General features: G+C 38.1%; 1 protein-coding gene across 23 annotated transcripts in view; it reads right to left on the minus strand.

Moving 5' to 3' along the window:
• Positions 1–25934, minus strand: part of DMD (dystrophin) — a 1010042-nt gene that overhangs the window by 426402 nt on the left and 557706 nt on the right. The window contains exon 1 of one of the 23 annotated variants that reach the window (XM_083498292.1): positions 15742–15831. The exons of the other annotated variants lie outside the window; for them this stretch is intronic. The gene's annotated coding sequence lies outside the window, so the exon portion shown is untranslated. Of the gene's footprint in view, positions 1–15741; positions 15832–25934 lie in introns of those variants that run through there. 23 annotated transcript variants of the gene reach the window in all.

The raw sequence follows: 25934 nt of genomic DNA on the forward strand, positions 1-25934 counted from the left end.
AAAGGAACCAAATGTTCAGTAAAGCTGGCATCCCAATGATGCTTATTAAGTACCAGTGAAATGACTCCCAAGTGGGCTATAGATGTGCTTAAACTAAAGTGGTCATCTTTTAAAGTGCTATTCCTGTGTCATGACATACAAAAATTAAGGAGCTGACTCTTCCCTTGCCTTTTATGCCCAAGTTAGGAAAAGTTTCAAATGTATTGATGTCAGACAATTCCTACACCTTAGTCCATACAGAGGACAGTACTTTATTTTGAAGGTGTTCTCTGTTTAAATGGCTGGCTGTCCAAAGCCAGTTTGAAAGATAAAGAACCCTAAGAAGAGAGAGCAGGGATCTTAATGTTACCCATCAACAGTTACCACTTGAACACCAGACTAAGCAGAGATGCATTGTTTTTCTATTTAATTGGCATATGCAAATCTGTGTCCTTCTTTGTTATGTATTTCCTCTTTCTTGACCATGCACAAATGATCATTCTACTAAATATGTATTTACAGGAGTACGGCCTATAAAAAGACACTAGTTGAAGATGGTGAATGTTTGACTCAGCCAGACACAGGTTTTAAAATCTTTACTATTTTGACAAGAGGAAGCAATTTGATCAGAGTACTCCAGGTGACATATATTCCATAAAAGGAGGCCTACAAAATTTATGAAATGCATAAGCTAGGCATTCAGAATGTAGAACATTTCCAAAATAATATAACTGTTCTCTGGTGTTATCTTCAAAACATGTACGTCTGACTTTTATAAGCAAAGGAAAACCGTATGTATTTTGAGAAATATATAAATATGTGTCTAAATTAAGGCAAGATGCAGCAGAATGGGAAATAAGTGAAAACCTGGCAAGTATTCTTATGAGTTTGTGGGTGCCAGACTCCCTGTGTTGTGAGCTTCAGACTCTCCTATGTTTTGAGTTTGTGGGTGCCAGACACTGAACCCCTGGATTCAGCAAATGTTAAAATATAAGCCAGGCCCGTTTCCTGATGAGGAAATCACCTGGGCTGATGGGCCATTAGGAGAGCAAAAGGGAGGTGATGAGAGTTTAGGAATGCCAAAGAAAGGGGGCTCTGTGCCAGATGGCAAATGGGAGGGGCCCCTCCCTCAACTCAGAGTTAGTTAGAAGACAAAGGCAGAGTTTGAAGTAGAGTCTTTAGGGTTGGTGCTGATGTGACCTAGAGCAGTGTTTTTCAACCTTTTTTGGGCAAAGGCACACTTGTTTCATGAAAAAAATCACGAGGCACACCACCATTAGAAAATGTTAAAAAAATTAACTTAGTGCCTATATTGACTATATATAAAGTAATTCTCTTGAATAGGAATCAAATAAACACAAAGAAAGTATTTTATAATTACTTTATTATGAAATAGTAAGTAAACAGAAATATGAAAAATTATAAAATACTTTATTTTTAAATCTTTCGAATTTTTCAATTTTTCCCACGGCACACCAGGCAACATCTCGCGGCACACTAGTGTGCCGCGGAACAGTGGTTGAAAAACACTGACCTAGAGGGAAAAATAGTTGCAAGCTGGAGAGAGAGTCAGAGCAGATGGCTGATGGCTGTTTGAATTCATGGCTGCAGCTATGGGAGAAGCAGGATGCCCTTGGAGTGTCTATGCTGTGAAGTGCTTCACCGTAGGCTCAGGTTTGTATATATGTGTAAATAAACCATATATAGGGTGGTATATAAATTCTGTTGTTGTTGTTAATATCATACAGGAAACATGAACGAACCCTGGGTAAAGCTCCTGGAACTCCTGGAATCCCACACCACTTGAGCGGGGTGCCATAGTATACAACACATTACTATCCTTACAGTTGTTCATTCACACATCAGAGGAAGCAGCAGCCTGAGAATGCTATACCCTCTTACTATCCCTTCAATAAACCGCTGGAGAATTACTGAAATTATTGTCTCTCACATTGTTCATTCCATAGTCTTTCAGCTAATGGCTAATTTGAGCTATTTGTGTCAACTCAAAGTAATTAGACAATAAAAGTAACATGGCCTTCGTCCAGTGTTTTTCTGTGACTCTGTGATGGTTACCTAGGTAACAGTGGTAATTTGATTGGCTGTGTTACAGGTTATTTGTCAAGAGCCTTGAAATGATGTGCAAATGGTGTGAATACGTTTATAGTAGCATGTGAGAAGAGGGCTGAACGTCTAGCGGCATATATTTGGATCCTGATTCTGCAAACAGATATAATCTGTCAACAATCAGCATCCAGATTTGTCCAGAGTAAAGAACACTCCATAAACTAATAATTTCCTCTTGTATAAAAATGATTAAAACTAAGGTTGTTCCAGGTTATTTTTAGGAGTTTTCTTTTCTTGGATATGAACTGAGTTTATTGCCTAAGATTATGGCTACACTCCACAGGATAAAGAAAAATCCTATAGGAATTAAATGGTGTAAAATAGCATGACATGAATTATCTGTACCATATGGCTGTGGGCACTGTTTCACAATTTCACTAAGATAGCATGTCCTGAGGGAGAAAAAAATACCGCTAATGCTTAAAATAACAGTTGCTATTTATTTGCCAGCACTTGTATTGAAAAAGGCAACAGGAATATGAAGTGTTAGTAATACGATGGGTTCTTTTTTGTGAAAACTAATATCTGCTATTATATAAGCCATTGCCTAATGAGCATCTATAGGCAGTGAAAATAAATGGCCACATGATGCCATTTCAGCCATTCAAACCTGACAGCTAAACACTTAATGGCAGCCAGTAATGATTGTTATGACAAACTGCCAGGGAGCCTCAGTCATAAAAAGTGCTTAGCTACTATAGTTTGCAATTCTAATTGCACAAACGTATTTGTTACAAGTGATTAACACTCTGATCTTATGTGTAGTTGCTTGAAAGGGAGGCACAATAAAACCAACGAGAATCAGTTATAAGTACATGTATTTCATATTGGAACGTGAGGCAGGATTGGCTGGAGAAGAAAATGAATGTTAAATACAGACCACAAGCACTAACAGAGGAAATAAGGGGATAGATATTAAGGCAACTGAAGGATCTTACTGACTCTGTGAAACATGTTAATTTTCACTGTCGTTAATACAGAATAATAAGATAATAATTTTGATATTAATACCTTGCATTTTAAAGTTATAAATCATTAGAGTTCAGTGCTCCAAAACTTTATTAAGTCAGCTCTTATTTGAAAGGGTATCAGCAATAAATGCTTACCAGCTTGCAGATAGTTTCATCTGCCTAAATGGGATTGTCCATTCAAGCCTGTAAGCATAGGATTTAAGGTATGACCTAGCAGATTTATTGCTGCCAGCTAAATAGTTAGCCAGCAGCTCCAGCTGCTATAGATACAATACTGATTGTAGAATCCAACAGATACCACAGGAAAGCAGTAGCCCAGATATTTGCTGAATGTATTAAACCAGCAAGAGGGTATGCTATTCAGTGGAACATAAGTTTTTCACTGATCTTAAAGCCATAGGAAACCAAGGAGAAAAGGAAAGAATGTAAAATTTGTCCTCTTTTTCATTCACTTTTTATATATGTGACACTTCTTTTGGGTTTCTTGTAATGTAGTGTGCTACAATTCACCAAAGAAACGTACAATGGTACCTTGGGTTACATACGCTTCAGGTTACATACACTTCAGGTTACAGACTCCGCTAACCCATAAATAATACCTCAGGTTAAGAACTCTGCTTCAGGATGAGAACAGAAATCGCGCGGCAGTAGCGGGAGGCCCCATTAGCTAAAGTGGTTAAGAAGTTAAGACGTTTCAGGTTAAGAACAGACCTCCGGAACGAATTAAGTACGTAACCAGAGGTACCACTGTATTTACCAATTTTGTCTAGCATTAAAAAAATACATTTTTATTTCAGGTACACTTGATAATAATATGAAATCCTGCAAAGAACCAAAAATAAACAAATCACAGTAGAGCCACTAACGATTTTCAGGATTCCAGTTTGTTGTTTGAAATCTGGCACCTGTTCGGCCGAGATGACAAAGACACAAAGTATGTGGAGGATACTTCCCTGTTGTGCTGCTACTCTACAGTAAGTTTCTTCTGAGAGGGTTGAGGGACTGTTTAGGCCAGGAAAAGTGAATGGTGTTGAATGTACTTTGTTTTCTTCAAAGGGGATATACTGGTTTTCTGTAACTTCCTCTTAGAACACCAGGCATTTCCAGTGTGGTGTAGTGGTTAAGAGTGGTAGATTCCTCTGCTCCTCCACCTGCAGCTGCTGGGTGACCTTGGGCCAGTCACACTTCTTTGAAGTCTCTCAGCCCCACTCACCTCACAGAGTGTTTGTTGTGGGGGAGGAAGGGAAAGGAGAATGTTAGCCGCTTTGAGACTCCTTAGGGTAGTGATAAAGCGGGATATCAAATCCAAACTCCTCTTCTTCTTTTAGTAAAGCTCTTTACTTGTTTTATAAGCTGGGGTGGTATCTCATTTTAACACCCTTACACATAGGATCTATAATACCAGGCTAACTTATGAAGCTTCAGATGGATCCTAGGGAAAATTGGATGCTGATTGATAATTTCCACATTTCCTTGTGGAAATAATTACCCCCTTGTTTGGAGGCAGCTGTTCTCTAAAGCGGGAGAGTGAACTGAAAAGAGGAATACACTTGGTGTTAGCACCTTCTCCTTAGAAGGACTTGACTGATTTGTGTCCTATGCTTCCAAATTAGTTATAAGGGGGGGGCGGCTATTTTACTGACAAGTTTTGTTGCTTTTGAAATGATATAATTACACCTACTCAATAATACATCTATTAGAAAAACACCTGAAATTAAAATAAATGACTCACAAATAGCACATCAATTTATCAAAAGGATGTGGGCAAAGTTGCAGGATCAGAAAGACCAAACTCAAAATGAAATATGAACTTTGAAAGCCCCAAAGCTGTGACTGCCAACAGTAACAAGCTGTAACTGGGATAAATGGACCAATGGTTTTACTTGGTATGAGGCGGTTCATAAGCCATATAAAAGCCACATAGACACAAAGTTATGAATGGTGATGGCATCGTTTTCACAAGCAGAACTACCTCACTGTAATGTTACTCAAAATGCCCACTAACTGAAGTTAAATTCACTAACAACTGAACATCCTTGACATCAAACTAGCTAGTTCTTAATGTAGCTGGAATATAGAGGTGTTTCAAGTTCAGCAATTTGCTACTAGCAATATTGAACTGCTCTGTGAATTCCTGCAAGGGGTATTGTAAATAAATGATGTTAAAATATGATGGTGCTAAGGGACAAAACAGGATTCCATCAAAGGCAGCCTTTTATGGTATTCTTCGGAGACACAGTGATATCATGTATTTGACTGGAATATCAATCTAATGAGGCAACATAAACCCCTGAAAGCCTATAATTTACTTTCAAGAATCACTTCTTAAGGTATTTGACGAAGGAATAGACACAGTTTTTCAGCACCATTGATTACTCACCCTTTGCTACTATCTGCACAAAATGTGTATTTTAGATTTTTCAAGCTCTTACCCTAAACAGCCTGATAGGGGAAATAATTCCTCAGCTGTAAGCCACCTTACAAATAAAACAGTACTGTTGATGCATCTCCCCAAAATAAATGTCCTTTCTCTGATATTAATAAAACACTTATCCGCTTCCTTCCTTGCTAGTGATACTGTATTATAATGCAATAAAACAGCAGTGCATGAGGACATTTAGTAAATAAGGCTGCATTTAAATTTGGTTGGCATGACTCTTTGATACATTGTTTCCTTGTTTCCATTTTTCAACAACAGAAAATCTTCTGATGACTCTTCTCATTAGCACACATATAACACAATAGAAGAACAATTTGCTGTTTTACCAAGAGCATGAGAACATATTTACCAGCACTGAAGAATAAAACGTAAAAGAAAATGTAATAATATCTCCCAAGTCCCTGCTGGGCTATAATTGTGTCAGGATACAAACTGCAGTACTTTGCTCAGGTCACCAGAAACCTTAAAACAAAACTACAACCTTTAGCTTAACGTACATTTAAACCATACAGCAAAAAGAAATCCTTTCCTTCAATATGTACTCTGGACCCTTTCATGTTATCTAAAATTGCTCATATGTCTGTTATCTGTTAGGATTCTTGGATCATTATCCTCCCTGTGTATCATTTATTAAAAAGTGTTCAAAACTCTATGTGATTGGTTGAAAGATGCTGAATAGGTGTACAGCTGGAACTAGAACAAGCAAGAAGGCAGGATTCCTACAGTGGCGTAGCGTGGGTTGTCAGCACCCGGGGCAAGGCAAGTAATTTGCGCCCCCTAACCCGTGGATTTGCGCCCCCTAACCCGTGGATTTGCGCCCCCTAACCCTAACCCCCAGATGTTGCAGCCGGTGCGGCCGGCCCCCCCTGCACCCCCCACGCTACGCCACTGAATTCCTACTAGCCTCTGCCAATACATTTGCGCCCTTGGAAAATGACTCGGGTGGGTTGGGAAAGCCCCCAGAACAGAATGCAAAGGGGGGCAAGCTGAAAAGTACATATTGTGTATCAGTACCATCTAAGAAAAAAAGGCATAAACTGAAAATAGTGGCATTCTTCATGAAATCTTTAAAAAGGAAGAATAAAATAATGGTGAATTGCTAATGCATTGGCGTCATTCCAGAAATAAGATCATGAAATTAGGAAACCCAAATCCTGTGAGAAATTGAGATTTGGTAGGGAAGGGGATTCACAAATATATCCTGAATGTAAAGTATGTGTTGTGCCACTAAGCTGTCATTCTCCTTTCCTGTTCTTAGACTTTGCAATCACAACAGCTCCTAGCTTTAGATAAAGACCTGCAACAGTTGTTATCCCCTATACAGTATTTCTTCTCCACTAGTACAAGGATATACTAATTCACTCAGGCTGACGTATACATTTCCCCAATGAAATGCATAATAGAGGCTAGTGCTTTGCACAGACCTCTGCCCTAGTCCTTCAGAATCTTTTTTTCATTGTTACCTTTTCTAGTAAAAAAATAAAGAAAGGATTAATAGATTCTTTGTTATAATTGTAAAGGGGAAGCAGCTGTTATTCCACTCTAGGTATGCATGGATTTAGGTCGCTCCATGTTAAAGAAGAGGATTGGGCATATAATATTTCCCCTGATTACATCTTCTTCACAATTATCTGGCATGCAAAATATTGTCTGTGAGCAATAAAAGCAGAAACGTACTACCAATGAAAAGAGGAAGCTTTAATCCAAGGAACCTGGGGAGCCACAATAGGAAAAAGAAGGATTTTCACTTATCCTCTGCCATGAGCTCTTTCAAAAGAACTATTTTAGGGCATTTCAAGGCTACAGGTACTTGACTGTGGGGTTTTTTGGTAGGGTAGAAAAATGAACTTAAATCTTTCACACATCAGTCAATGATACTGTTGTGAAAGTTGGGTGCCTGCCCCTGTCTCTGCCAAGCGATGGCAAGAGTCCATGGGGTCCCAAGACCTCACGCAGGATCTGTGCTCCTTGGGAGAATTGAAGATGTGGGAGAACTGTCCTGGATTTACTAAATATGGCTTATTCGCCTATTTGCACCTTCATTCTGCATGGAGGGAATCCAGATCTTATGGAATAGTCATTTCAAGAGGCAGCAGAACAGACTGCCTGTAGCCAGCCTCCCCCAAAGATAGATCTCAGCCCTTCCTTTGCTTCTTTCTCCCCAAGACCTTCTCCCCTCAAACACCCCCCCCCATCATCTTGGTAACATCTCACTTCCTCAGTGGCCCATCAACACTTTTTGTCATGTTAACAGGTTTGCTCTTCACCCAGCCAGCCAGGCTGGCTTGCATAAACCAGTCCAGTAATTCCCTGAATTCTGTTTGGCACAGTTCTGCACTTTAATTCACACCCCAATTAATAAAAACCCTGGAATTTATTAATTGCTAAGGTTCAGGGGGGACCCCCCCTTAAATCTATAACAATACTTAAAACTTCCTGACTTTAGCTCAGTTGTGTCCTTTTTTTGGACAGTGGACCACAAAGGGAAAATGGGGTTGGTAAAACCTTCTATGAGGAATTAAGCCTAGTGCATTTATTTAATCACAGGTCAAAAATGAACTCTGCTTTTTTGCACTGTGATATAACTGATGTGTATCAGCAACCTTTTTGGGGGGAATGGAAACAAACTGAAAACTGTGGCAAATGTAACATGCTACAAACATGAAATCTATTTCAAGATTATAAAAAATAACTGTATGCAGATAAAATTGAATGCTAGGCAAAGTAAACACAGAAAACAATAATGGAAAGGAATAGTGGAAATATATTCAGTTGTAGCAGATTATCGCTTAGTCCTTGGGCATAGCCAGCTCAAAAAATCTTAGTTTAAGAAAGACCTCAGCTGAAGGCTTCAGAAAGCTGCTACAAGTCTGAGTAGACAATATGTTGAACCATTATATGTCCAACAGCAAAATAACTAGCAAAGAGTATTCTGCAATGATTGTCAAACTTTTGTGTTCAGAAATAAATTCTCAGAGGTTCTATTACTAAAGCAAAAGCCTAGTTCAAGTGATCCAATATGCCACACTCTGAAACAATAACAAGTGATAAGTTGTGATTAATTCTTTTGATTGGCTATATCCAGGCTACTTATTTAAGCTATCTTGTCTTGGTTCCCTTTCTTCCTTCTCTCCATAGCCTTTCTCTCCCCCAGACATTATGCTATCACTCAGATGAGGGGACAGAATAGAAATTTAATAAACAAATAAATAAATATCACTTCTCTGCGCATTCAATTAACATGAGTGGGGGAGCAGGCTCTGCCTATGACCTATGGACAGTCATCACACACCTGAACAGGACCCACATACTATCTGCTTACACCTGTGAATAATTCAACAAATGTGGATAGATCTAGGTAGATCTTCCCCACCAGCTGGCCCCGCGCCCCACCAAAGCATATACATGATGCCCTGATGTGTGTGACAAAAAGGGGCAATACTGGGCAACATAGGCAGTATCATCTACACACCCCACTAAGCATCACAAGTTGCGTTTCTTAGTGTTTAAATCTACAGAAACTGAGTTTCTTAGAGTTCCTGCCTGACATAGTTAACTTGTGAATGAACCCCAGGAACACACCACATCCTAGAAAATCTGAAGTAAGGAAAAATACTCACACATATACCAATAAATGGTGAGCTGTAACCTGGACACATGTGGGCATTTCCCGCAATAAAGACAATACAATAAAATCCACAGAACAAATCAATGTGTGTTGACTAACATGCACTTGCTGTTAGCCACTTTAAAGATAACGAGAAAAACATGCAAGAGGAATATTAAATAAATAAATAAATAAATATGGGACATGAGCATTTCCACCAGCATGAAATGACAAATCAATTATAATATTATCAATTATAATATTATATATACAGTGGTACCTCGGGTTACATAAGCTTCAGGTTACATACGCTTCAGGTTACAGACTCCGCTAACCCAGAAATATTACCTCAGGTTAAGAACTTTGCTTCAGGATGATAACAGAAATTGTGCTCCGGCGGCGTGGCGGCAGCAGGAGGCCCCATTAGCTAAAGTGGTGCTTCAGGTTAAGAACAGTTTCAGGTTAAGAATGGACCTCCAGAACAAATTAAGTACTTAACCTGAGGTACCACTGTATATGCATAATACTTATATCAAATGAACTTTTCTCTTAAAAAAAGCAGTGAAGTAAGCAATTAGTCAAGGGTGGACACAGCTAGCTATGCTTTGGTTTGGCTCCCATTAATCTTCATTAAAGGTATGCTGAGGCTAGCAGAATTGTCTTAGTAGTTTGCTTCTGATGAACCAAGACCGAAAAGATGTGTACCCAATGAGTGCCAGCGGCCAAAGCCACAGAGCAAGAGGCTGGTTAACACTCTTATCTTACACAGTTCATCTTGCAGAGCTAGAATTAATTCCTTAGTTCTGCTATCAAGAATTTTGTTTGCACTTGTCTAATTTAACTACAAAGAGAACAAAAATGTAGTGCTATGAAAGAAAAAGAAAGAAGATTAAGAGCAGAACAAATTGACCATAAGTGAATTTGTTTCATCCTTCTTTCAACCCCAAAAAGAATTGAACTCTATGAAATATGTATATTTTGCTGATTAAGTTTGAAATCTTAATAATTAGGGAGGTGAGCAGAAAAAGTGCCATGTCTTTTAAAAAAAACACAAAAAAACCAGTGGCTTAAAATCTATCTTTGTTTATCATGTATTTATTGCTACCAGAAAGAAACAAGATTTTGATGTAAAATTATAGAAGGTTTTGTTTGTGAGACAGCAAAAATCAGCCCACACTACCCTAGAGTTAATGACAAAAGTGCACTGAAAAACTTTTGGTGTCAACCACCTTCACAATATTGTCTTGAACAACAGATCATAATTGGCCATCATCAGTTATTTGATGATGATTTGAGATACCACGAGAAACCAACAGTCAAAAATAGATAATCCATACATTTATATAGGTAGAATGTTAAGAATGGAAATGTATCAAATATATTAAAACTTTTATGTAAACTTTTTTCAATGTGATCCACAAATGACATAATATTGTCACCGAAATTAGCTGTATTTAATTGTGAAGGATTTAATATCTGAATTACGTAAAACAATGATGTAACACCTTTATGACTTACAAACACCACATGGAAGTTTTAATCTTCATTAATTGATATTGCTTGCAGCTATTGACAAAGCCCCCTGTATTCACTTATACGTTATAAACATTTCAATCAAGCTAACAATATGTGTTCCTTATAATGATATTATATGGCTGTGTGAATTCCCCTTAGTGGCTAAAGTGCAGGACACCAATATTATTTTTTTATGAATTATAGCCTCCACAACTACCTGTACGTAGTAGTGAGAGATGGAATGGTAAAATAAACAAACCTGAATTTCTAAACAATAATTTGTTGTCCAGCAAACTTGGCCCGGTTGATTGGACAGCTCATTTAGCAAGGAAATAAGGTCCTAAGCTATAGTTTCTGAAGCTGGTTTATCATAACTTGGCATTCTTACCTAAAATGCAATTGATGAACTATGTCTAGTAAACACCTGAGGGAACTCTTGCCAAAACAGGTTCACCAAGCTTGCCAAAACAACCTCATTTATTTAAGAACAAAGATAGCTATAAATATTTGTCATGTTAAAGATGCTAACATGATAAAAAATATTGTTCTTGATTAAAAGAAATTGGAATCAAAAGCTGATTTATATTCAAAGTTAAAAAAAACAAACCCCAAAAACATTTGCAGATTTGTACCACAGAAGTTCTGTTCCCACCACTATGATGGAAGGAAGATATTGCACTTCATGAGAGCTATAAAATTGCAGTTCTGACTATGTGTCTGACATAAAATAGAGGTATTCAGAGTAGCAGAACAATGTCCATACATTGCAAATTAGTTATTTCTGCTTCCTGCAGACTAAAGCTGCAGATACATACACTGTATCTGATTCTAAAATTAGTTTTACATAACATTTCATTAAAGACATCTCCCTGCACTGGAATGGAGAAAAGAAGTGGCACACTATCATATGAAAGTTACACAAGTGTGTATTTTGCCCTATGTAAATTAAGAAATCATTTCATCCTTTGGGCACCCAACACATGGTATATGTTGTAAACTAGAGAAGTTCATATTTTTACACACTGGTGTACCCAGTTCTCCTTATACCCATGAAGGGAAAATATAATGTGCTTCTAAGAGGATTGTTTGTAAGGCTTAATTATTTAATGTTTGTTCTGTCCTTTAAACACTGTACTTCAGAATGAAAAAAACACCCTAAGTTAAAGTTCGTCCTTTTCCTAAACATAAATCCCTTGAAGGAATAAAGACAACTTATATCACTGAACTTACAGAATCCAGTCATACAATTTCTGCAGTATATTCAATGCTTCATTCTTGCCCACTTAAACATGTATTATAACCACAATATGGGAAATAGTTCCCATACATAAAGTGAATATGAATGGTCATTGAAAATTGCTCATTGAGTTTCTGACTTCTAGAAGAGAGTCACTAGTGATCACTGTGGTACAGTGGTTTAAATGAATATGGGAAAGACCAGGCTAAAATCTCGTCAGCTATGAAACTTACTGTTGACCTCAGAACTCTTACAGAATGAGTCAATTCAAATATAATGCTAAACCATAGTTTGGTGATATAGGAAGACTCTGGGCTTACTCCTTCCTCCCACCCCCATCCTTTCACACACCAGTTGGTTACTTCCTGGTTTGATCAAAACAGCATTTCCTGTTACATTTGAACTAGCAAAATATGGTTTCCACAATCTTTTCCAGCAGAGCTGCAAACCAAACTTTGAAACAAATTTGCGATCCTAGTTCAGAAGACAAGTGAAAACCAGAGTTGGCCAGCTTGGCAGTAATAGCAACCTGATAAACCCAGGAAGTAATTTACTGAAGCAGAACATGTATGAAAAGTGGGAGCCAATAGGAACTTATCATTACAGAATTTATTTCCAATAGGAACACAGCTTAGTTTGCTGTTACATTTGAAGCAAATCACTGTCTCAGCCTAAAGCTACAACATTCTTTTGGCTAAAATATACTCTGAATGCTTTGAAGGACCAACAGGATGTATAAAATAAATAAAAGAATATTGTTAATACAAAACAACAACAACAACCCACTCATTTTCTAGGATAACAGTAGACAGACTGTTTGTTTACAATTATCAAAGCTATTTTTAAGATTTTAAAATAGTCCGATATCTTCAAATGTAAATGATCAAGCAATTCTACTACACAAAATCTATTTATTTCAATACATTTTACAAATATACTGAGAATTGCACCTCAAGCCTTGTCACTTGAAACAAACCTTAGTTTTCAGTACTCCCCACCCCACAATGGTTTATTCAGTCAATTTTGCCCTACACACAATGCAGTGTTTGTATGGACTCTCCAATGGTACAGCCAGTTTTTACTGAGGTAACTATGAGTGTGTAGCTACTGACATAGTATTTATTATTATTTATTGAATTTGTATACTGCCCTTCAGCCAAAGATCACAGGGTGGTTCACAACATAAAAAATGTGCCACATCAACTGCTGAAACTATTCGCACAAAAATGGGCCAATTACTGCAGAGCTTGATTCTATTCAGATCCTAGTTCATATGAATTCCAGGTATAAATACATCTCTGGGGTCACAATAAACCATTGTGTGGAGATACATTCAAACTGGCCCCATGTGCCACAGTGTATAACTATTGTCTCCAGCTCATTTGACATTGTCACCAGGTATTTTGGTTGACTCCTCACACACAAAACCACTAAATACAGAAAACAGAATAGTGGCCTCCAGCTGCTCCAATGTTGCTAAGATAGTTTGAAATTACTGCCAATTGTGAACAATTTCTCCTTCTGTAAGCTCTTTTATTTTCCTGACTGTAAACCTAATGGGCACACAGTTCTTACTTCCAGCTTTCCAAGGTGAATTTCAGTTTCTGAGCTTTGAAGGATTTTTTCTTTACTTCACAGTAAAAACTGAGCATTTGACTAAAGTTCCAATTAGTATTAGTAGCAGTATATGTACCGAGATCCACAAAGAAAACAAGGCAAATTACATGAAGTGAAAGAATACATATTAGATGTGAAGAATCCATCAGCTCACCGCACAAGGTTGGCACAAAAAATTAACTAAAGCACTGAATGCTTGTCAGATGACATCATTTTCCTAGGCAACTTTAGGAAAGAAGAGGCTACTCACGGGATAAGGGCCAATGATTAAAAAGGCAGAAAATAAGCATTAACAAGTTATTCTTGGCATTCAGGTGGGACCCAAAAGGCAATGCAGGATTTTTGCATCATTTTAAAAATCTGGTGCATCTAGATGTTTTTAAAAATTGTTATTATTATACGGAGAAAGTTTGACAAAATCTCATACCACAGCTTCCAAAATGATCTAGGAATCATGTTAATTTCTACAAGTAATAGCTAATGACCCACAGATCAGAGGTATTCCATCAACTTGACTATACTGTTTCATCGTTCCGGTGATATTATACTACAAGTAATTTAAAATAGGTTGTAACTGATCTAACAGTTTTTGTGGTTTGGAACAAGAAAAAGTACAATGCTGATAATGAAAAAAGACATGCAGATAATTGCTTTACAAAACCAATGCAAGAAGACAAAAAGAGGCACCACTGAGTATGACTTCTTGGTTGACACAATTTAGATATTTATAGTTTTACAAATGGGCCACAGGAGAAGAATGTGAAGCTTTTCCTAGCTGGGAAGGATTAATGAACATGTGCACCTGGTAATTACATCACTCCATCTTTCTGAAGAGTCCTACACTGTTTCAGTGGCAGAAAACTCTAGCGAAGGGCCACTGAAATTATCCATTTGCAATTCTACAAACAATGCATAGCTTAAAAAATACAGTCCCTCTTTAGTCTAGCCTTGCTGTGAAAAAAAATTCCAAAAATGCTACAGCATGTTACCTGACATGCCTTATAGAAAATGAAAAGCTCTTATGACATATGAGTTCTGTTTTAACCAAAAAGAGAGAAATCAGAAGCCCTCATAAAGCGACCAAAGTTATATTGTTCAAAAACAACCTTAGGAAGATATTTACCAAGACATATACTCCACCAATAATTAATTGATGCATATATAGCAAGATGTGGGGTTTAAATTACTCTTTCTTAAAGTAGTCCTCAAACCTGTATCCCCTGAAAACTTTCAAAAGTTAATATATATTAACTATATATATTAATATATATAGCACTGCTTTTTCTTCATGGTATATAAATATTTTGAGAATTAATCATCTTCTGACATAATGCAGAATACTAAAATATGGCAATTCTACAGGAAACATTAGCAATGGGAGGGCAGGACAAATTACTGACAAGGCTATCCTGTTGATCCTTGAGAGTCCTTAAAATTTAAACATGTAGCAGAAGGCTACATATTTCTGAATGTCTCTGCTTCCTGCAGTACGGTGAATTATAATATATTAATGCTTAGCTTAGGTGGCAGATTCTAGCATCAAGAGGGAAGTCAATAACACCACAGATTTTAAATAACTAGGTTGACAATTCTTCACAGTAAAATTAAGATCCAGAATGAAATCTCACAAAGACATGTTGCATATAAACCCTAATACAAAAGTTAATTGCAAGCTGTAGTCGCATGCATCTAAATGCTTCAGAAGAATGCTCTCAAAATAGCATCTTGCAGTTCAGTAAAAAAAGAAGAAGTCAAGATTGTAAAATGGCCTGTTATTGCTAGAATCTGACTCTCCCTGATGGAATATAGAAAACGAGGAGACTCCAGCAGAGATAAGTGTGCATGAAATGCCCACTCCAGAGAATTCGGCTAAATTGGCTACAATGAGACTTCAAAAGCAGAGAGACCAGAGATGCTCAAAGCACCTTGCAGCTTGGGGCTGCTGGCCTTTACTTCTTTTTAAAATATATATAATTAGATTTATCTAGGGAGCAAATAAATAAGGAAGGATGGATTTCTGCTGGAGTTTGATCAGCACATCATTTTGTCGTAAACGCTGCACTGCTCATTACAATGAAAACACTTAATCTGGGTCTCCTGATTTCAAGTACAAAAGCATCCCCTCCCACCTATTGCTTAGAGACTCCTGCATCAGAACAGGAGACTTAAGATGCAGACTGAATGGCATTAAACCCCCATTCTTCTGAACAGCAGATTCTCCCTCACACACACACCTTTGCTCCCTTACCTTGAATCACGTATATAATATCGGCTAAGTTCCCACGGATGATTTCAGTTCAGAGCATCCGGCAGTGCATCCGCACAATGCTTTGCCATTGCTAGTGTGAAGAGAAAGAGCTGCTGGGATGCTGAATGGCACATCAGCCAACTTTGTGTGTAGCAAAGGCTCCATGGAAGATCTGGACTGAAGCTACACTGAATTGCGGATTGGATTCCACTGCAAATACTGATGGTGTCACAGAAGCACTGCTTTTAGGCAGAAAACCTTCATTTATAATTAAAACGGGCTATAAAACTAAGAAATAAATCTTGCATCTGCTTTGCAAATCAATTTGGATGATTAGAATAGTGAAGATATATATATATATATATAGATATATAGATATATATATATATATATATATATTCATTTAGGAGAGAGAGAGAGAGAGAGAAACATAACTCCCTTATCTAATTATCAAATCTTCTGTGTATTTTCTGTATTTGGTTGTAGCTCTTTCTTTCTTTAAACTATTTTTACCCCCCCCTCAAAAAGCTTTTGTGTCACAGCTGTAAAACAGTAAAAAAAAGATAAATAATGGATCATCTTATATTCTTATTTTTAATCAACTCTACCCAATGCTTCTTCCTGATTAAAATACTTCTCAGAGGCACAGTATTTCATATAGTTGATATGGTGACCTTATGGAAAAACAGCTACAAAAATCAGCAAGCAATATTTTCATGAACACAGACAGCGGGTACGAAACTGCAGTTTCAGTAAATGTGGAGTATCAGTAAATATGCTGTACTTACTACTAGCATTCATATGGCTTTAAATATTCCCCAGTGTTCCCTAGTGTAATACTGTTCAGAATGCACATATGAATCTCTCTAAAAAGGTTGGAATTGCCCATCTTAAGTATTAGTGCTTATGCAATTGCTGGGATATTGAGCTGAAAGGAGCTATAACTTTGATTTAAAGCTGCTGTTTAGTTTAAATTTTCCCATGAAAGTTGGCACGTGGATATTTAAAAGTAAAAAAATACTTCCATAAAGCAATATGCAGAGTAATTTCATTGACATGGAATGCAATCTAGCCTGCTTGTTTGACGCCATTGGGTTGGCACAACAGAAACGGGAAGAAATAAACTGTAGGATGCCTTGTTTATGAGTCAGAGAAGAGTACCTGAGATAGCAACTGAAGGGCAACTGTCTAGCAGCACACAAAGCTACGTTTGATATTAAAACAAAGGACAGACAGGTAGACATGTGAGGCCAAAGCATAACTCGAAAGGTATCATAAAAGAGGCAAGTTGCTCCTCTTTCCTTCTGTGTAAGCAACATAAAACTGCTAAATTATAGAGTTCTCATATGGATTTGATTGCCTGCTCTATCCTATTAAATTAACCCATATCGTCTTTTGGCTCAGATTTGACCTCATCAAACAGCTGTAATCTGAAAGAACAAGCCTCTAAAGAGTCTATAAACAACTAGAGTAAAAACCAGATACAAATCATTTCATTGTTTGCTTTCATAAATGAACATTCTAAGATGCACAGCTTGCAAATGTGAACTTTAATATGCTCAGAAGAGATAAAATCTGGAGCACTTTTTTTGGCTAACAAATGCAAAGAATTGTCCTCCAGTGGCTGAAAAGGAAAAACAATAAATTTTACTCATGCTTTGTCTTTGTCTATTTAATATAGTCAAGGCCTTATCAGCACTCAAACACACTCCTGTGAAAAGCCCTGGAAAACTAGCTAGAATCCCTGAATGCTTCATCTGTCTTTCTGTCTTGTCTTCTTTTATTGAATTCTAATGAAAATATCTATAATGCGCTGGAAACTATATCGCAAACACAGAAAGGGAAAAAAGTCTAAATATTAAACAAATAATAATCTCGGAGCATTATGAAGACGCGCTAACAGGGCTGCAAAGACAACCAATTACATACCACAAGTAAAATTAATACATTCTAGCCTCTGCTATTATTGACCATTTGCTCAAGAGAGGCATTTGTGTCAACAAATGAAATACAACAGATCACTTCTAAAAAGGTATAAAAGTTGTCCAATTGCACCATCAAGCAGCAATTGTGGGACCAATTTGTAATGAACCCTACTTGAATGAAAAGAAAATTCTGTATAGTAAGCTCACTTTTGGATAAGTGTACATTTTAGTCCCCAAAGAAACTTTGGAGAGGCAAGCTGCAGTGATTTAAATTTACTGGTTATCATATAATAAAATCAGCATAGGTAGCCTAATATTTCTACTTGCAGTCCACCCCCATGCCCAATATATTGCATATTGCTTTGTCGTAACTACTGAACTATTGCCATCTTGTTTAAAAGAGGACACCTAAAGATACCCGCCTTCATATGTAGTGACCATTTGATTAAGATAAAGGTAAGTGGACATTTCAGTTGCCATTACCACCACTGTTTTAAAAGTACTGTTAATTTTCCCTTTGAGGGTGTTGTTTTTAATTTTAACCAGGGTAACATTTCCTGTGTGGATAAAGCTAGTCATTACTGTTTATGGGAGAAGCCTGGAAAGCCATTCAGACAAGGAAGGCTTACTGGTCTCAAAAGCTGTAGCTTTTCACACTAAATGATATCCAAGAGACAACTGATATTGCTGTGAAAATAGCATGAAGCTTTCCGCTTCTAAATGAGTCTCATTTAGAACTATAACAATTGTCCAACTAAATGAAGATGCCTGTTGATTTAAGGTAAACAATGGGTAGAACAATCCAGAATATCTACCCAGCCTAAGAAGACTTAAAGTGTCATACTGGTCATGGGTGAATTTGGAATGGAGCAACACTATCGGTATAGTCCATTTTCTAAAATAATAATTACTGTATGCCAAACAATTAGCTATACAACTGCTATGAGACAGAAGTGAATTACACTGGCAAGCCCAAAGCCACAGGCTTACACTGCTATTCCTGCTATTCCCTGAATGGACTCTAAAACTGACAGTTCATCATCTTTTATGAGTATTCATCTTACTTTAAAAAGATCCTGTAAAACATGGGAATCTTATCATCTGATAAATGTTTCAAAAGTGCAAATATCCAATATAACAACATTTCAGGAATCATTAGGCAACAGTTATAAAAACTGGGCAATCATATATTTCAATAATAGAATGACAGTTACACTTCTAAGCTGAGAATTATTACACTTCTTGAACAGTTACATGTACTTGATGCTAAGCTTTCTGCCCTACAAAATACTCTTTAACGTAACATATACACACAAACGTATTGTCTGCATTTCTACTCTGATACAATCTCAAATCTTTACGATAATTGCAAACAGTTGCAGAAGCAGAAGGGAACTTAGAGAGTAACTATCTATCTTTCTTTCCCTCTCTTCTGGCTCTGCACCCCCAGAAAAGCAACCCTTCCCTGAATGGGGGGGGGGGTTTCCTCCCAAACAGCATGAACAATGTTGTACAGGGCTTTGGAGGCAGGTGGAAGAACTTTGCAGGAATGGAGCTTTCAAAACTTCCTCTCTGAACTTTTAAGTTTTGTGGCATTTAGGTGGAAGAGACATTTCAAAGAAGTGACTCCTCAGATAGTGCAGTTCCCAGGAGAGGAAATGCCCAATTCCCAGTTCAAGTGACAGAGCATGTACCACATTTTCAGGCACCATGTTTTTACTTTCAAGCTAGCAGAAACAGAAGACAAGGGAAAAGAACGCTGTCCTCTGTGTTTGTGGTACACATGAGTTTTCATCCTTACAAAACTATTATTTAGAGCACAACGTGCAAAGGAAATTCTCCATAAGCTCATTTTCAAAGTAAGATAAATCTAAACGAGGGCCTAGAGCCCCTCAGAATTATCAAATTTCGTTGAGAAAATTTCACAAACTTTATTTACTTCATTGTGATAGTTAACAGGGCATGCCATGTTCTGCAGGGGCACATGCTGCATTTTATCTTATTTAAAATCTGTGTGAGAGACAGATAATTTTCTCTACCTTAAATTAGGTGAAGGCAAGATACAAGTTTAAGACATATACTCATTCTCATGTAGTCTGCACAGACCTAAAAGAATATAGTATATAAATGACAGCAAGAACCTGCAGTTCAGATCTTTAAGGTGTTGGTTACCACGTCAACATATACTGAGGTAAAGTACTTACAGAATGAAAGTCATAATAGATAAACAGACCTTTACCCCACTTGCCATAATTCAATGATTCATCTATGACTTTTGTGACAAAGGAGTTTCTATTGCATATTCTCAGAAGACGTAAAATCGAAGTTGTGTCAAGCATCATTTCTTATCCTATTGGATTGTGTTTTGCAGCACAAATGGGAAGCCTTTGGGAAGCCCAAAAGAAGGGATTGAAGGAAATAACCAATTCATATTGTTGCTACCTAGCAAGTGGTATTCAGAAACATGTTGCCTCTGAACCAGAAGGGTCCAAATAGCCATTGTAAGTAACAGCTAGAGAAAGACATATCCTCCATAAATTTAAAATCAATTATACAATGTGCAAACAAATACTTTCTTAAGTCTGTCCTGAATCTACTACAGATACATTTTATAGGATGATCTCCAGTACTTGTAATGTGATAAAGGGAATAAAAACTATCTAAACACTTTATTCATATCATACATCATTTTAAAACTCTTCCCCCCCCCCCAGCCAGCTTTCCTCCAAAGGCTTTAGCTTTTTTCATAGCAAATATGATCCTGCCCCCTTCATGATTTGTGTTGCCCTTTTCTACTTCTAACAGTTTTGCATTACTTCTGCATTTCTAGACTGGTGGCTGTTTTGATTGTGGCACCATCACCAATTTATTTTTTTAGTAAATTTCAGCTAGAAAATAACTGGGCAGTTATGTACCCCATGCTTCATTTGTGGGTAGGCTTGCCATTCACACATCTCCTACTGTAACACAAACCTGTTTTTCCATATTACAGCTGCTGATATGAAATAAGATATCATAGAATCATAGAGTTGGAATGACCCTGAGGATCATGTAGTCCAACTCCCTGCAATGCAGGAATATGCAGCTGGAAGGCACCAACTTCGCTGAGTGTTTTGGGACTCCTGAAAATGTATTATTTCATCCAAGCTTCTGCAGATCACAATTTCCAACCTCGAGAGATCACCCAACTATTATGGTTACTGTAGTCTATTTATTTGGGGTGCACTTTTACTTAACTTGTTTTCTTAAACTGAGTTCTTACTTTTGTAAACCACCTTGGGATTTGTATGAAAGGTGGCATGAACATATTCTGTTATTTGAGAAACATAACAAAGCATCATGGTAACTACAGCCTTCTCTTTCTCTTCTGGCTTTATAGAGTTAAAAGCTAAATAACTGAGATAATAAATATAGCACCATGGAGCTCCGCTAAGTTTCTCTAGACTAAAAATACAGTACAGCCCAGCAGTGATGGGTAGGAGTGTGGACAGCTACAATTTGGATGCTAGCCTTGTGATTATTTTCCTTAGGTCAGTAGGAAGGTGGGAAATTGTATGACTGCTTTATTCACTGCATTGTTTATTTGAAATCAGCGTAGGTATTTCTCATTCCACCTGCAACTATTGAATGAGGAGGAAGTGTTAGCATGCGCAAGTGTGGGAGAAATGCAGAGGAATAACAATAATTAAAAAGTGTTAGTAAATAGTTTTGGTATTCAACAGAAATTTAACTATATTTTTCTGAGTTCTTGCAAGGGGTTCCATTAGAGCTCTTGACATTTGCAAAAGGCTGCTGCTCCTGCATCTGAATTTGCACTACTGCTAGACTGTGGTTTATAATAGCCTGGGGATTTGCCAAGTTGGCCTTTTATTCTGTGTACTTCCTACTCACTATCTTTCCCCTGTCCCCTTCCTCTCACATTTGATAGTCTTGTGAGCATCAATGGCTTTGCCCAACCACGCCAGTGTGTTACATAGGCAGGAAGAAGGATGGCGTTGTCTTGTGCTTGTATGTGTGGGAGTGCGTGCACACACATGTTCAATGGGTTTATTGCTTTTGGGTTTTTACCTATGGACCTTCCTATTAATTTTTCTGGCTAATGCACATGTTTTGTAGTTGTAGCAGAGCAAGGTGGCAAGGGTGAGCTCTGGTCTGGTTGATGCAGGCAGGGATTTATCAGCTAAATCTAAAGCAATTCTAAGCACATTTCAGCTAAAGCAATTTGAGTCAAAGGAATATCCCGTTAATTGTAAAATATCTCCAGGAATTTTGAGGGGTATAAGAATTTTTATAATCTTGGGGAATTCTTAAACATGGTGGGAGATGAATTAATGAATCAGTACACTTAGTGTTGTTGCCTGCTATCCTGGCTCTTCCGTGCCCCCTCTTTCATGCAAATACATGCAAAACATTGGAGTAGGATAGGTAGACCATCCTAAGTACACCCATGAAACTTTCTTATGTTGTTGGTGGTATTATTTTGCTACAAATGTTCTATGCCAAGTTTTGTGCTGCTGTGCTGGTGATCACAGCCAATAAACTGGGAAAGTACACACACACTCAGAGAGACTTTTAAAACTCAGTCAAGCACCCCATGCATCATATAGTTCTAAATTAATTTTGATTCAATGTAAGGAACTATAGAGCATCACATAAAGTTTAATATAAAGACAATGTATAGCACTGAAAATCAGTTTCTGATTAAAAAAGAATCTGTGGAAATGAACTTGCCTTATTTAGAAGGGTGAAATCATTCAACTTCAAATAAATGCATATTCTATTTAGATTTTTATTTCATCACACTGGTCTTCGATGTTGAACATTCATTTTGATTATGTATTATTTTACTGATTTATTCATTCATTAATTCACTCCAATAGTAATAATGTGATCAACTTCAATGGCTATATTTAAAGGGTATATTTAAACTGCAACATATATCTTATCTCTTTGCACTGTACTAAATTCTACCATCAAAATTGTTAATTAAGAAAGAAAATCAAGTTCCTCTTAATCTCATACTAAAGGATTATTTTTCTATAAAAATACAGTTTAATTATGAAAATGAATCCATGAATTTTATGAAGACACGACACTAATATTAGAAATGGGCATATGAATGAATGGGCAAAATGTAAAGTAGACAAAGTACTGATGCTTAATTTGGTAGATTAAAAACATAGCTAGAGTGCTTCTGAAGTGGTCATTGGTCATGTTAGCTGAACGACTCTAAGTGCAAATAATGAAGCCTGTGTGAAAGTGTGTTAGGATTGGTAGCAGAGACCCAGAGAGATTATTTGATTCCATCTGTCCAACATACACTTGTGCCTGCAGCTGCATACCTAGAGGGTTGTGGCAAATGGATAAAATGAAACCACAACTTTAAAAAACAAAACAAAACAAGCCACAGTCATAATACTTGGCACATAGATGACAGGGATTTGAATGCGGCTGCTGGGTGAAAGCAGGGGTGCCAACTCAATATTTTGGGAGAAGGGTCCAGCCCCCCTATGTCTCAAAAAAATTAGGGGGCGGAGGAAGCCAAGCACAGAGCTGAACATGGTGCAGCTTCAAGCCTCACTGCCGCCATGTTTACCTCCATCTCTGGCTCCTCCTGACACTGGGATGTCACAAACGACATCACCCACCCCCCACCCCCATTGCCCTGGGATCTCTGGGTAGAAGACTGGGAGGAGTATAGTAAGAGATCAAGGACGATTTAGGCCACTGATGGTTGTCCTTAACCAATCTCTGAGAGTACAATCTATTCTACTCTAATTACATTTGCCCCCAGCCAATGCTAGATGGTGAATTTGGCCAGTGGTGGAAGGGAGGAGGACATACTACAGGAAGTGTGAGGGGTACATGACTCTTCATTTCTCAGGTTCTTTTACATCTTTTAAAGCACAAATGTCTGCTTTTTTGCATGTTGTATGGTTGCCCTATCCAGGGGGGAGGAAGGGTGTGTGGTGGAGGCAGAGCGCCCCGGGTGTCTTCACTGAGGGGAGTAACATTTGGCAGTCGCGGGTGGGTGGCGCGCCGAATGTCCACCATAGGCAGCTCACTCCGTCCCGGCTACAGGGCGCGCATGCTGCTTCGTGCACCCGAGCAGCTATTCCACGCCTGGGAGGGCACCCTCAGCATCTTGCCCCCCTCCAGAGCGCGGGCATATGCTCCACCATAGGCCCTATCTGAATACTTTGCTTGGTGAGCTGTGGCCTGTTCAATCCCTTGCAGAATGTAAGAAATATGTTAAAATTTATTTATTTCAATTAGCTTAAACTGAATTTTATTACGTTTCCTCTGTTCTTCTTTCCTTTCTCTCTCTTTCTTAGAATCCCTATGCAGACGACTAAAATGACGTGGGGGTACAGTAAGAAGAGTGGGAATGTACTGATAACCTGTTCTGCACAGACTCCATGTGGGCCTGCACTCTATGTATGTATGGCCTATCAGTGCTTTATTTGTCCAGAGATTTTGGACGGCCCATCAGAGCCTACATGTCTATAGTTGGTAACTACATAGCCTCTGCACATAACAGCCCATTAAACTCCTGTCGCCTAGGGAGTATGACATTTGGCCTGGGCCTATTCCTACACATGTTGATTCTTCCTTTGTTTTAGTTGTCTGCCTAGAGACTATATTGCTATTTCTTAGTTCAGCCTTCTTCAATTAGGTGCCCTCCAGATATTTTGGATTACAACTCTAATGAGCCCCAGCTAGCATGGTTAGGCTGAAGACCATTGGTTTAGCAATGATCAGGGTTGAAGAATACATAGTTCTAAACATCTGGAGGGCACCATGACGGGCGAGGCTGTCTAAGACTGTAAATGCTGAGTCTGGGCCAGAAAAGGACGTACTTTATTATTTTAGAGGCTGGATAAATTATGATTATTTCATTTATGTATCATCATTGTTTTTATTCCCTAGAAAAGCGAAGGACTGGATCTGCTATTTTAACTGTTAAATGCAACTGTTTCAATCGGCCTTACCTGACGTAGTGTCCTCCAGGTGTTTGGGCTGGCAGCTCCCAAAAGTTCTGGCTAGCACTACCTTGCAGACTGGAGCTGATAGGAGTTATATTCCAAAACATCTGGAGGAGCTAGGTTGGGGAAGGTTGGTTTAAACCATCAGCAAAACGGTGTTATAAGTCAGCACCTCTCTTCCAACTGCTATTCACAAAAAGCATATTGCTGTCCACTCAGATCATTTCTCAGCCACTCACTCACTCCGGGACTAGCCTTTTAACTTCCTAGTTCTTCCTCAACACCTGGAATTCTGATGGGATTCATCCGAACTGTCTCCTCGCAGCTAGATCCAATTAGCCCAATGAACTCTTACAGTCAGCTCTAATCCTCTCCATGCAAACACATTCAATCAGCCAAATACACAGTGCTGCAGCACTGGCTCTACAAGCCACACTAACTCTTGTGAACAGAAGAGCTGCCACTGATTTTCATGGAAAGTATCCCCAACATAGACATGGAAATTCCTGCTAAGGAAAAGCATCAGAGGACTTCCAACGGAGGGAGGGAGGGAAGGAATAAAGGAGGAAAGGAAGAAAATAATAAGAGTAGCAGCAAGATTAGCAACATTTCTCAGAGGGGTTTTACGATCTGTGCATGTAGTGAACCCAGTTGTACCCTCATTAGAACTTTATCAAAAATTTATTAAATACTTTCAGGGTGAAAAAAACGTGAACATTAGCATATCAATGCCCAAAATGTGACACACTTCAGATGCAAATGTATTAACTATAACACTAAAGTCTAATGCGCCAAAGAACATTTTCAAAGCATTGTAGAGACATTAACTAATGAATCCCTGAGACACCCCTGGAGGCATTAAAGTTATACATATTGCAAAAGTGTAAAATGTTTTGGAAAGTGCTGGATCACATGGAACACAACAAAAATATAACATGCCATATTCTCAGAAGCTGCAGACTTTGCATGTGACAGTTTAAATCGTTTCAGAAAAAGCTAGAAATGGGTCATATCCAGGCTATACATTAAAAACACATATAGCACTGAAGTTTGTTGAGAGTGTAGCTCAAGGAGGGAGAAAATACAGTTCCCATGATTCTTTGGGAGATGTCATGTGCTTTAAATGTGGGTTGAATGTGCTTCAAATGTATGGTGTGGATTTTACCATAGATCCTTGTGTAGTTGTACATTCCTAGTCTGTAGGAAAGAGAGAAATTTCTGGCGGTCAAGGGAAAGGTGGCTTTGATTAGATCTCATACAGAAAGGCTGCAGGACTAGATGA

This window comes from Podarcis liolepis, assembly GCF_965112155.1.
Source record: "Podarcis liolepis genome assembly, chromosome: 4".
NCBI classification, from domain to species: domain Eukaryota; kingdom Metazoa; phylum Chordata; class Lepidosauria; order Squamata; family Lacertidae; genus Podarcis; species Podarcis liolepis.